This window comes from Heliangelus exortis, chromosome 12 (genome assembly GCF_036169615.1).
Source record: "Heliangelus exortis chromosome 12, bHelExo1.hap1, whole genome shotgun sequence".
NCBI lineage: Eukaryota > Metazoa > Chordata > Aves > Apodiformes > Trochilidae > Heliangelus > Heliangelus exortis.
The window spans coordinates 1042034-1054208 of record NC_092433.1 but is presented as its reverse complement, the minus strand read 5'-3'; positions in this window follow the sequence as shown (position 1 = coordinate 1054208).

Genomic DNA, 12175 nt, shown 5'->3' with positions numbered 1-12175 from the left:
AAATAGTGATTTCATTTTTAAAAAAAGAAAAAAAAATGTCTTAGTTTGCTCCCCCTCTGGTTATCCAGAGAGCTGAAACAGCCAAGATTTCTCTTGTAAGCCAATAAATGGAATTATTATAGGATGTTATCAAATAAATGACAAGTAGGATTTGAGAGGGAGGAACAGTGTGAGTGGTTCTGCTGAATTAATGTTTCTGTACCTGTGAGAGCCTCTGGAACTGAGGCATCATCAAGCCCTGGGACCACACAGGGTAAAAGGAATTCCCAAATTCCCAGGGCCAGAGTTACAGTTCCCAGGGCACAAGCAGGTGTAGGGTTGCTTTGATAACTTTGCTAGCAGCCCTTCCTCCCCCATCCTTATTTTTTCCAGTTCTCATCCTGCTCTTGAGCTGCTGCAGTTTTGGTGACTTCCTAAACAACCAACCCAAAGGGAAGAGCCCTTTTGGAACCCTTGGGTCCAGTCAGTGGAGGGAGAGTGCTGGAGGTGGTGACAACGTGTGAGCCAGGTCCCCAAACAGACATCTGAACATAATCTGGGCAAACCTCTCCAGAGGGGACACCACGATGTGCCTGTGGGGTTTTCTGTAGGCTGGGGGGCATAAACAGCACCAGAAGCTGCCTTGGTTTTTAAAGCAGCAGGTGCCAGGGGGTGAAAGAAAGGTCAGTACAGAAAGAAGGAGATGGCTGGGGAAGAACTGAGTTAAATGGCAAAAAAGAAAAAATAATAAATAAATTGCTGAGGACAGCTTGTTGCAGGGGAAGGCTGGCCACAGGTAAATCCCAGAGCAGTCTCCTAAGAAGGGGTTTTACTGCTGTTTGGATGAGGGGGGCACTAAGGTGGAAGGCAGCAATTAGTGTAATTGCAGGCTAATTACCCATGCAAAACTATTTAGAAGAAGATGGCAATTTTTGAATAATTTAAATTTTCCTGCCACCTCCCTTCTTGTCCTGTCCTTTGGATGTATCTAATAGCTTTTGTGTTTCCAAGCTTTTCCCTGTGTGTGTGGATCCCCTTTTCTCCCTTCCAATTTCTACCTTAAAGGAAATATGTTGAGTAGCCTTAGTTGGAGGTTTGGTTGAAGGGGAAAATGGCATCAGGAAGTGGGACACATTTCTTCTGCCCTGGGGCTGAATTTAAGTCCTCAGAAGCACAGTGCATTAAAACCCTCATTTTCTTGCAAGGCAGCATTTGATGTGCAGTGGGTACACAAAGTCCCAGCAGCAGCACAACATCACCTCCTGAAACCTCCTGCCACCATCTGGGGGTTATTTTGCAGCTGTCCCAAGGATCTGTTGGATTCCTGTGCCTGGGGCCAACTTTGGGGGGCTGGTGCTCCTTGGGTTCCTGAAAAGCAGCCTGTGATCTTCCTTCACCTTTCCCAGTCTGACATTTCTTGTTTATCCTTTGCTTCTGTTGCTCAAATAGGGGCCACGTGTGGGGCTGGTGACTGACTTTTAAAAATATTTCTAACTATAAAATGAAGAAACAGGAAGATGGCTCCTTGCTGAGCTGAGAGCTGGAGCCTTCTCTGAGAAGGGGAAGATTTGCTGTGCGGGGGTTGATAAAACTATAATCTCCCTTAGGCAAAACTTGGTTCCTGTAAAAGTAAGCAAGCCACAGCCATCTGAACAAAAATAAAAAATGTAAATTTGCTGATGAGACGAATGTGCAAACAAAGATGATGACAAGGTTCTCTAAAACATGCCACATTCTTGCTAGATTGCCAGCTAGGGAGGAAGATGGCATTCTAGCAGCAAACAGTGGAGAGGATGCAATAAAGATCTTGAAGCTAAGCAGGAGCACACAGAAAACAGGAGATTGCTTCCATTCCCTCTGGGCCACCCACTTCACTTTTATTTTCCCTCTGCTCTGAGTTCTTTCCCCCTCGCTGCAGATGCTCCCCAGCCCTTCCCTTGTCCCCTGCCCTCTCCCTGCCCATGCAGTGCTTGGTGCTCTGCTTGCTGAGCTTGGTGCTCCTATCAGCTCCTCCAAAGCTCCCATCCTGTGCTTGCTCCCAGGTTGGTTCAAATGATCCAGGGCTCTCTGGCTCTGCTTTAGAGTCTTTAATAAGTGATGAGCCCCTCTTCATTAAACATACTTGGTCTTTGCTAATGAGGTCTCAAATCAACCCCTGCTGCTGCTCCCTGCCTCCTGCCAACACAGCTGCTCAACCACGTTGGGAAGCAGGAACTGGAGTTTTTTAACCTGGGTTGGTCACTTTACACCTGATGCTGCCATGGGGTGTCCTTCTAGTGGCTCCTCCTCTCCCAGAGCAGGTGGGAATGAGGGAAGTGTGGCTGAGCTCTGCAGGATGTTGATATTCCATGGGCTGTGGTCTCAGCTGAGATTGTGTGGCTCCCCATGTCTGGAAGTTTTACTTCCCAGCAGAGGACCATTGAGCACCTTGCATCCCCAGTGCTGCAGCAGCAACCCCTGCTCATCCCTGCTCCTGCTGAGCCACCACACTGTGTGGCTGAGAGGAGGGCAGGAAGGCTTGGGGGTTGTGTTTTGGGGCCACTTCTCCCCTGAATCAGCTGTGGAGCTGTCACCCTCCCCCCAGGGTGAGCAGGGGCAGTAATTCAGCTGCTGAAATGCACCTTCCTGAGGCCTAACTCTACACAGACTCAATGCCAGTTCCCTTCCTACATTTTTTGTGCTCACTCTCACAAAATAATTCCTTACAAATTGATAGGAGCTTGTTCTGAGCTCCCCCAGGGGTGCTGAGAGGTGCTCAGTCCCTGCTTCCATGGTGCCAAGACTTGGATACCTGGGGCCAAGGCCAGGATGTGCTTGGGAAGCTGGCAGCTTCAGATGGATGCTGCCTGGTGCTGCTGCTCTCAGAGCTGTGATATTCACTCCCATCATTACAATAACTCTGAAGAATTTCCACCGGATGCCTACAAATCATTTATTATTCAGCAGTGTCCTCCTGAAAGTGAGGAGCTGCTGGATTTGGGGTTTGTGTTTTGACAGTGAGTTTATTTTTTTCAAATTTACGGATTTCTCCTACTTTGATCGAGGGAGAACCAACAAGATGTTGTTTGGGTATTAATCACAACCATCCTATCGTGCAAACTGTGACAGCCTGTTTCAACTCAGTCCCTTTTGGTTTTATGTTTCAATCACTGAAACCTATAAAAATATATCATAGGGATACCACTTCTGCAGAGTCAGCCTGAAAGTACCTGTCTGCAGTTCAGGGCTTGGGGTGAAGGGCTGAAAGAAGGGAAAACAAAAATCCCTGGCTGCAACAGGGAATGGGGGATGTGCAGGGCTGAGCCTCTGCAGCTCCTCTCTCCCTGCTGAAGGGTTTGCTGTGGCTCCTAAAACCTCCCCAGGCACACACACACACACAGCTTATGGCCTAAAATTGTCTCCAGTTTGATCCCCTGATTAAATCTGCATTTATGGGATGCTGTGGCTGGGTGGCACTGCCACCTCTGCCTCCTCCCTGGGGCTGCAGAGGATCATGGAGCATCTTTGCTGGGGATGCTGAATGCTCAGCCTCACACTGCTCCAGGGAAAGCAAAGCCATCACAGAACTCAATAGTAAACTAAACGTGTCATTTTCCCAGCCTGTTACTTATTTATGAGTCATAAAGTTGTTTCAGGTGCTGGGATTTTCATCATTTTGCACCAGGCTGTGTCCTTGAGTCTCACAAACTCACCAGTAATGATGTCCCAGCGCAGGAACTGCCAATAATCTGAAGGGTGATTTCTAGTAACCATCAGCACTCTTTACCTTTAATTACCACCATTAGCACTTTCTTTTTAATGTCAGACTTTGAGGAGAGTTCTGCATGAGCACCAGAGAACTTAAACAAAGGAGCTGCAGTGGGAAGGATAATTTATGTATAATTTAAAGGTGTGAAGCTTTGTTCTGCATGCTCTTTCCAAAAGCTTTTCCTGTATATGCTGTACAGAACAAAGCACAAATTTAGAATGCAGCTTAAGCTTAATTTATTTGCAGTGGACTAGAAGAAACGAATACCACCTTTTCATAAGCAGAGCCCGGACCCAGTCTGTAGTTTAATCTCAACATTGTAGTAATTTATTTTTTTTTTTTTTTAATGTTTTACACAAAGAACATGTAAATCCTGCCCACAGTGAGTCCTCGAGTTGGATGCTCCAGGGGCTCTGTTCAGGCTCCCCTTTGTGCCTCGAGGTTTTGTGTTGGGTTTTTGTTTGTTTGTTTGTTTGGGGGGATGAGTTCACAGCTGCACTGAAGTCCAAATAAACTCTCCAAAGGCTGCGTTAATCCCAGGGAATCTGTGTCCTTCCCGGGAATGCTGCCAGAGGGATGCTTAAGGACCTTTGTGATGGCCCCGAGTGCCCCTGGTCCAGCGATGTCTGAGCTGGGGCTGCCCCGGGGAGAGCTCGGGGAGGAAATGCTCGTTCCGAGTCCTGGGGCACAGCTTAAAACAATGGCTTTGTTTTCTGAAATCAAGGGAAACGGAGCCATTTCCCTTGCTTATGTTTTCACAGTTAGAAACCCTCTCCTGGCTGCTTAGAAGCCTGGTGGTAAAATGCCCACTGACCTCTCTTCGGACCTGTTTTTCCTTTGACAAATAGAACTTTTTTCCTTCCTTGGAAGAGGGGTTTGGAGTTTTTCTTGTGTGTATTATTCATTGCACCTTTTAAATCCCCCAGCCCAGCAAACTGAGGATAAATGTCCTTGGTCTATGCAATTCCTAACTTGCTCACACTGCAGACTGTCGGGGAGAAAGCCCTAATAATACCCCAAACCTCTCCCCTTCCAGTCCCTCAAACACCTCTGGGCTGAATTGTGCAAGGCCAGAGACTGCCTGGGGATGGGCAGAGCCAGCTGGAGCAGTGAAGTTGGGGATAAATAAATCCAGAAAGGTCCAGACATCTTTCCCTGGTCACCATTTCCAAATTTCTGTTCTAATGGGGTAAGCTAGGAACACTTGAGGTTTTTTTAAAGTTTTTTTTCTTTTAAAAATATATTAAAAAACCCCCAACCCTCACTTTCCCCATTTGCAAATTCTAGTGGCTTTTTCCACCACTGGGGAAAATAAAAATATAAAATAAAAGCTTGTAGGTGTTTTTCCAGACAGTCTTTCAGAGCCTGAAGGGAAGTGCAGTGCCAGCCATGTACTCAGCTGGTTGCCTCAGTTCTGGAACATTCCCAGCTGCAGCTCCCCAACTGCTTTAAAGGAAGTTGTAAAATTGTAGGGATTGGTCTGTTCAATAAAGTTACAAGGCATAGGAGAAGAGGTAATGGGCTCAATCTGGGCCAGGGGAGGTTCAGATCGATGTCAGGAAGAATTTCTTCACTGACAGGGTTATCAGACATTGGAACAGGCAGTGGAGTCACCATTCCTGAGGTATTTAAGGATCTTATAGACATAGTGCTTAGGGATATGGCTCAGTTAAGGTCTTGTCAGTGTCTGGTTAAGGGGTGGGCCCACTGAGCTTGAAGATCTTTTCCAACCAGGGTTATTCTTATTATTAACCAGTCGGTACTGGGACCGGTGTTGTTCAATATCTTCATCAACGACTTGGATGAGGGTATAGAATGTACCCTCAGCAAGTTTGCTGATGACACTAAGCTGGGAGGAGTGGCTGACACACCAGAAGGCTGTGCTGCCATTCAGAGAGACTTAGACAGGCTGGAGAGTTGGGCAGGGAGAAACATGATGAAATTCAACAAGAGGAAGTGTAGAGTTTTGCATTTGGGGAAGAACAACACGATGTCCCAGTATAGGTTGGGGGCTGAGCTGCTGGAGAGCAGTGTAGGTGAAAGAGACCTGGGGGTCCTGGTAGACAAGAAGATGCCCATGAGCCAGCAATGTGCCCTTGTGGCCAAGAAGGCCAATGGCATCCTGGGGTGCATTAGAAAGGGTGTGGTTAGTAGGTCAAGAGAGGTTCTCCTCCCCCTCTATTCTGCATTGGTGAGGCCACACCTGGAGTATTGTGTCCAGTTCTGGGCCCCTCAGTTCAAGAAGGACAGGGAAGTGCTTGAAAGAGTCCAGCACAGAGCTACTGAGATGATTAAGGGAGTGGAACATCTCCCTTATGAGGAAAGGCTGAGGGAGCTGGGTCTCTTTAGTTTGGAGAAAAGGAGACTGAGGGGTGACCTCATCAATGTTTTCAAATATGTAAGGGGTGAGTGTCAGGGAGATGGAGTTAGGCTTTTCTCAGTGGTGTCCAGTGATAGGACAAGGGGTAATGGGTGTAAATTGGAGCATAGGAGGTTCAAGTTGAATATCAGAAAAAATTTTTTTACTGTAAGGGTGACGGAGCCCTGGAACAGGCTGCCCAGGGGGGTTGTGGAGTCTCCTTCACTGGAGACATTCAAAACCCACCTGGACACGTTCCTAGGGGATGTACTCTAGGGGGCCCTGCTCTGGCAGGGGGGGTTGGACTAGATGATCTTTCCAGGTCCCTTCCAACCCCTAGGATTCTATGATTCTATGATTCTATTCTGTGGAAAGCATCCCAAATAATCTGGAAAATTCTGTATGTTCCTGTAATAACCTGCAAGATGTGTGAAATTCAGTCTGAGGTTGAAGCTGAGCTCCTTGGACAATTTGTCTTTCAAGTTTCTTTCACAGATAAATCCAGAGCCCTGACCTGGGCACTGCACATCCCAGTTTTACACTGCCCTTAGGGATGGAACTTACCACCAAAATCTGGAAACAAGAGCTGAGAGGTACCCTCTCCCAGACCTTCCTTACAGGTGAGGTGCCCCTTTCCCTCTCACCTCTCAGGGGACCTCCAGGTGCATCCAAGGTGGGATGATGGATCCCAAAGACTCAGAGGTGGAACCTGAGCTCCTGGAGCTGGGTGGTACTCACTGTGTGTCCTTTCCTACCTCCATCTGGTGCTGCTCTGGGACACATTTGGTTGGGGCCCAGCAGCCTTTCCCAGCACACAGCCTGATAAGCCTGCTGCTGCTCAGCAAGGAAGAAAATCTTTTTTTCCCCCGGAGCATATCAGTTTCTCTTACTGAACAAGCCTAAGGGGGAGCATATGATCAAACAGGAAAAAATGCTGATATTATATTATAAATACTGATATTATATTATATTATATTATACTGATATTTATACTTCAGGGTTTTTTATGATGAAGCTTCTGTACAGCTCCAGACTCAGCATCTGTCAAATGACCAGTAAGAACCCATCCCCAGTGTCTTTCTGTACAGGTTTGGTTTTTATGGAGTTTAGGTTTTATTTCTAATTCTCCACAACAGTAAAATGGACATTTTGTCATAGAATCATCAAGGTTGGAAAAAACCTCTTAAGATCATCAAGTCCAACTGTCTGCCCTACAGCCCATAACCACCAAACCATCCACTGCAGCACCTCATCTACCTGTCTTCTGAACACCTCCAGGAATGGTTCCTCCACCACCTCCCCTGGGCTTAGCCCCTCCTTCTGTGAATATTTTTTTTCTAATATCCAACCTGAACCCCTCCTGGCAGAGCTTGGCCCCATTTCCTCTTGTCCTAACACTGGTCACCAGGAAGGAGGTGACATGTGTCTCACTGCCACCTCCTTCCAGGTTGTTGTAAGAGCACTGAGGTCTCCTCTCAACCTCCTCCCAGCTGAGCAGCCCCAGTTCCCTCAGCCTCTCCTCATAAGGATTCTCCAGACCCCTCATCAGCTCTTCCCCATCCCATCATCATTCCCTGCACCCTCTCCAGCACCTCCCTGTCCTTCCCACACTGCAGTGCCCAAGCTGCACACAGTGCTCCAGGTGCAGAGCACTGGGGCAGGATGCATTCCCTGGACACACTGCTCCTGGGACAGGCCAGGATGGAGCTGCCCCTCTTGGGCACGTGGACACACTGTCACCTCCTTGTCAGCACTTCCAGGAGACATTTGCTGGCCAGGTTTGAATGGCGATGCCAATTTTTAAATTTTTTTTTTCAGGAGGAAAAGAGGGTCAGCCAGATCTGGGAAAACACAGGGGAATGAATCTTCTCAACTCCTTGTCACTGGAGGTGTAGATGATGGCTCCAGTTTGTCTTGGTGTGCAGTGTCAGCCCAGTGCTGCCCTGTGCTCTGCCCACCATGGGCTGCCCTGGGGGGTGTATTTGGTTCAAACCCAATTAAATTTCTTCTTCAAGTACTGCTGGAGGGGTCTTTGAGGTTCCTCCCACTGTCTTGGGCAGCAAGTCACAGAGTACCCGTGCTGCTGCTCTTGCAACCACAAACACCAAGAAATGCAGCAGGAGACCTGGGTCTGGTTGATGGGGACTTCATTCTCGAGGGAGGTGTCTTCTCAACAAACTGGGGGAAATATGCTCAATGAAAATGAACACAAAGCAATGCACAGCAGAGCAGTTGCAAAGCAATCTCAGAGGAAGGGCACAGCTACAAAAGGCTTTGGTTGAGTATCTTGATCTGCATCAGTTTCCTGTAGCAAAGAAACCAACCCAAGGGGCCCAGGGCATGGTGCTGCCTTCCTTTGAGAACATCACTGCAGTTCAGCCCTGCCATAAACCTATTGCAACACCTAATTACGTCCAGATATAAAGGTGAAGGGTCTGAAGATGATTTTCATTCTCTATCTTCTGTCATTTGGAAGGAGGTAAGAGCTTTCAAAGCTGAATAAAGGAGAGTCACAGGCAGCATTTGTCACAAAGGCTGTGAACTTGACCTCCCTTTTTCCCAAAGCCTGCTCTGAGTACAGCTTTCTGCTCTGCAGAGGACTGGCACACGGAGTAAGCATCACAGAAGTTCTTATACCTTCTTATTGCTGCACAGCTAAGATCTAAGCTGCTTATAGTTCCTTTCCAGTTCTCTGTATAGAGCTGAATTTTATACGCTGGCTGTCGACAGGTAGGGAAAAAATACACTTGTGGCAGCAGCAGCGAAGTTAAACAGGGGGTGGAGGGAAGTGAAACGGGGATTAAAATTGTGACAGCTGTAGCGTGAGATGTCCTGATGTCAAACACAGCTCAGAAACGGTACCAAAACCAGGCAATAAAGCCACAATCTTTGACAGGCATGAGGCACATGGTCTGTTGAGCTGCACAAACCATTTCCACTTCGCTCCTTGCGACACTGAGGCAAAACGCGAGAGGCCTGCCCGTGTCACGGTGTGAGGAGCAGGAACCGCAGCCCCGAGAGCGGCGGCACACGGAGGGGTCCACGTTCCCCTGCCCATGCTCTGTAAAGGCCATGCAGACCGCCCCCCCTCCTCTCTTCTGCTTTTCTGCTGTTCCCGGCGCTCCTTTACCCCCAGCTCCCCTCCTGCTCTCCAGAATCCACATCCATCGGGTGCTGGGCAGAGCCCCGGAGCCCCCTCAGGAGCCGGCCCTGCCGCAGGGGCCCTCAGGGACCCATCTCTGCCGCCATCGAGACCGGGTTGGACATATATTTGTATGCATTTGTATTTTTGTTCTTTATCCCCTATTTTACTGCCTCTCCCGTTTTAGTAAATCTGTCTCCAGTTGTTTTCAATTTCCAACTTCAAGTCTCCAGCCTTTATTCCCCTTTTTATCTTCCCTTTAGGGGGGAGACGAGGAATAAAAGTAATTTTGGTTTGGGGTCCGGCCAAACTGCTAAGCTATGACACTCTGATACAGCTGATAGATGGAGGCCATCAGGCCCTTCTGCCTCAGAGGCACAAAATACCTTTTCTGAGTGTAGGATGAAACCAGGCTGTGGTGTTCTGAGCACCCGGGTACCGTGGGTCCCGAAATCCTGTGGTGCCCAGAGCCCGGCCCTGGGGTTTGGCAGCGCTGTCACCTCAGAGCTGCTGTCCCTTTCTGAGGTGTCCACCACCACCCGTGCTTCATTCAGCTGATGTCTGTCTTTTTTTCCCTTATTTTAAAAATCGAGAATCACAGATTAAGGGTTTGGAACAGAACTGTTTGGGGTTTTTTTGTTCAGGAGGCAGAGGAGGCTCAGGGGAGACCTCATCACTCTCTCCAACTCCCTGAAAGGAGGTTGGAGCCAGGGGGGGGTTGGGCTCTTTTCCCAGGCAACTCTCAGCAAGACAAGAGGGCACAAGAGGTCTCAAGTTGTGCCAGGGGAGGTTTAGGTTGGACATTAGAAAGAATTTCTTTCTGGAGAGGGTGATCAGACACTGGAATGGGCTGCCCAGGGAAGGGGTGGATTCTCCATCCCTGGAGCTATTTCAAAAGAGCCTGGATGTGGCACTCAGTGCCATGGGCTGGGAACCACGGGGGGAGTGGAGCAAGGGTTGGACTTGGTGAGCTCTGAGGTCCTTTCCAACCCAGACCATTCTAGGATTCTATGATTCTATTAAATCAATCAGGTGTACATCATGTACAGTTTTCAGTACGGTTTTCAGTCTGAGTGATTTCTGTTAATTTTCCCACTCTGCTCAAAAATGCAGTTTCACTGGCAGAAAGAAGAGCTGGCAAAGGCAAAGACACAAACAGGGGAGCTGCCAAGCATGGGGGTAGCAGGAGGGGACAGTGCCAGCAGATGTGTGTGATCATCAGCGACTGATCTCTTCCCTAGAGGTGGGTACCTGATCTGGGAGGTGATGAGGAGCACAGTGCTGAGGAATGGACACCATGTCCTGGGAATCCCAGTCTTCCAGGAGTCACCCAGCTCCCAGCTGAACCTCTCCACCTGGATTTGGCCCCTTGGTACAGCGGGAACTGAGCTCTTCCCACCCACTCTGGGGTCTGCCTGGCTGGGGCAGGGCCCGGGGCAGCACCCACGCTGCAGCCATCATGGGAGAGGTGTTCTTGCAAGCTACCATCACCACTTGAAAGGATGAGGAAGGAAGGAGAAATGGTCAGGGCACAAACTATGTTTTTGCTAAATGATATGTGACTTTTCCATATCTCTGGCCCCGAATGGCTTCCAGGTCTCCTCGTGACCTGAGGCGCTGGGCAGCAGCAGCAGGTGCAGGGACAGCGCTGCCTTTTTGCAAGGGGCTGATCACTGGTTTATACCATGGCATAATTCCTGTTTCTGGCTTGTTGTGTCCTTCTCCTCAGGTGATTCCTAGTGTTCTATTTGTAAACAGTCCTCCCCCACATCTGTGAACATTTCCAGTCTCACCACAGCACCCATGTTTGACCAGGGTGCACAGGGGCAGACGTTCAGACCCCTGCACACACCTGAGAGCTCTGTTAATATGAGGAAAGAGGGGGGGGAAAAGCTCTTACTGATGGTCTGCAGTGGATAAAGTGTAGGAAGCTTTTGATACCACCCTGCCAGCTGACAGCTCTGGTGGCCTGGGTGACTATTTTTACATTTCTGTCCCAGACTGCCTGTGTCTAGGGCAAAAAATATTTCCCCACTTAAGCAACTCCTGCCATTTTGATTGCCTTCGTCAACAGTGATGTGTAAGGACTCTACTAATTGCTATTATTTCCTTTGTCCAGTCCCTTACACAAGCTGGAAGAAGAAATAATAACTATTATCAGCTTCAGGCCTCTCCAGAGCTGATACCAGACTCATGCTTGTGCATCCTGCACACACTGCCCTTTGCTGCAGGAACAAATTGATGATGTTGCAGAGCATCTGCACAAGTATATTTGAACACACCACTAAGAGACTGTGACAAATCCATCACGTTAAGTGAAAAAGGCAGAAGTTTAAAATAAAAATGGCTTAATTAAATGAATGATTGCAATAAGCTATCTGAAAGTGCAGAAGGGGAACTGGGGCACTGTGAAATACATCCTGAACATCCACCATGAGAAAAAATATTTGTGAAAATGAACCATGGGCTACTCCTTGGCTGGTACAACTAGATGGTTTTAGTTACAACTACATCTGCTAATTGAGGATCTGACCTTGTACCTCTGATTGATCTTTAAGCAGGAGATAATTTCTGCCTCCTGCCAAGCCTTAGATAAGCAGGGATTTACATCCCAGCTTTTGCTGTCTCTGGATGTACAGGAGACTTGGGCAGTTTTTCAGTTTCACAGTACTGCTTTCCTCTTAGAGCAAGGCTTATGAGGCTTTATAATTTCAGGTATTTTTCTCCAGTGCTGTACAAGCTGTGGGTGAAGCAGTCACATTCCTGACAGCTGCTGGGGTGCTCAGGGCTGTGGTTTGCTGTGGCCTCTGGGGTGGGCAGGGGGCTCAGGGGATTGCTGCAGAGTTCAGCCTCTGCATAGACTGAGGACAACTGGGGACCCAGTGTCTGGGTTCATCCTCATGGTACCCAGGATAAGCTGGGCATAGGTCTTTGAAGGAAGAAAAAA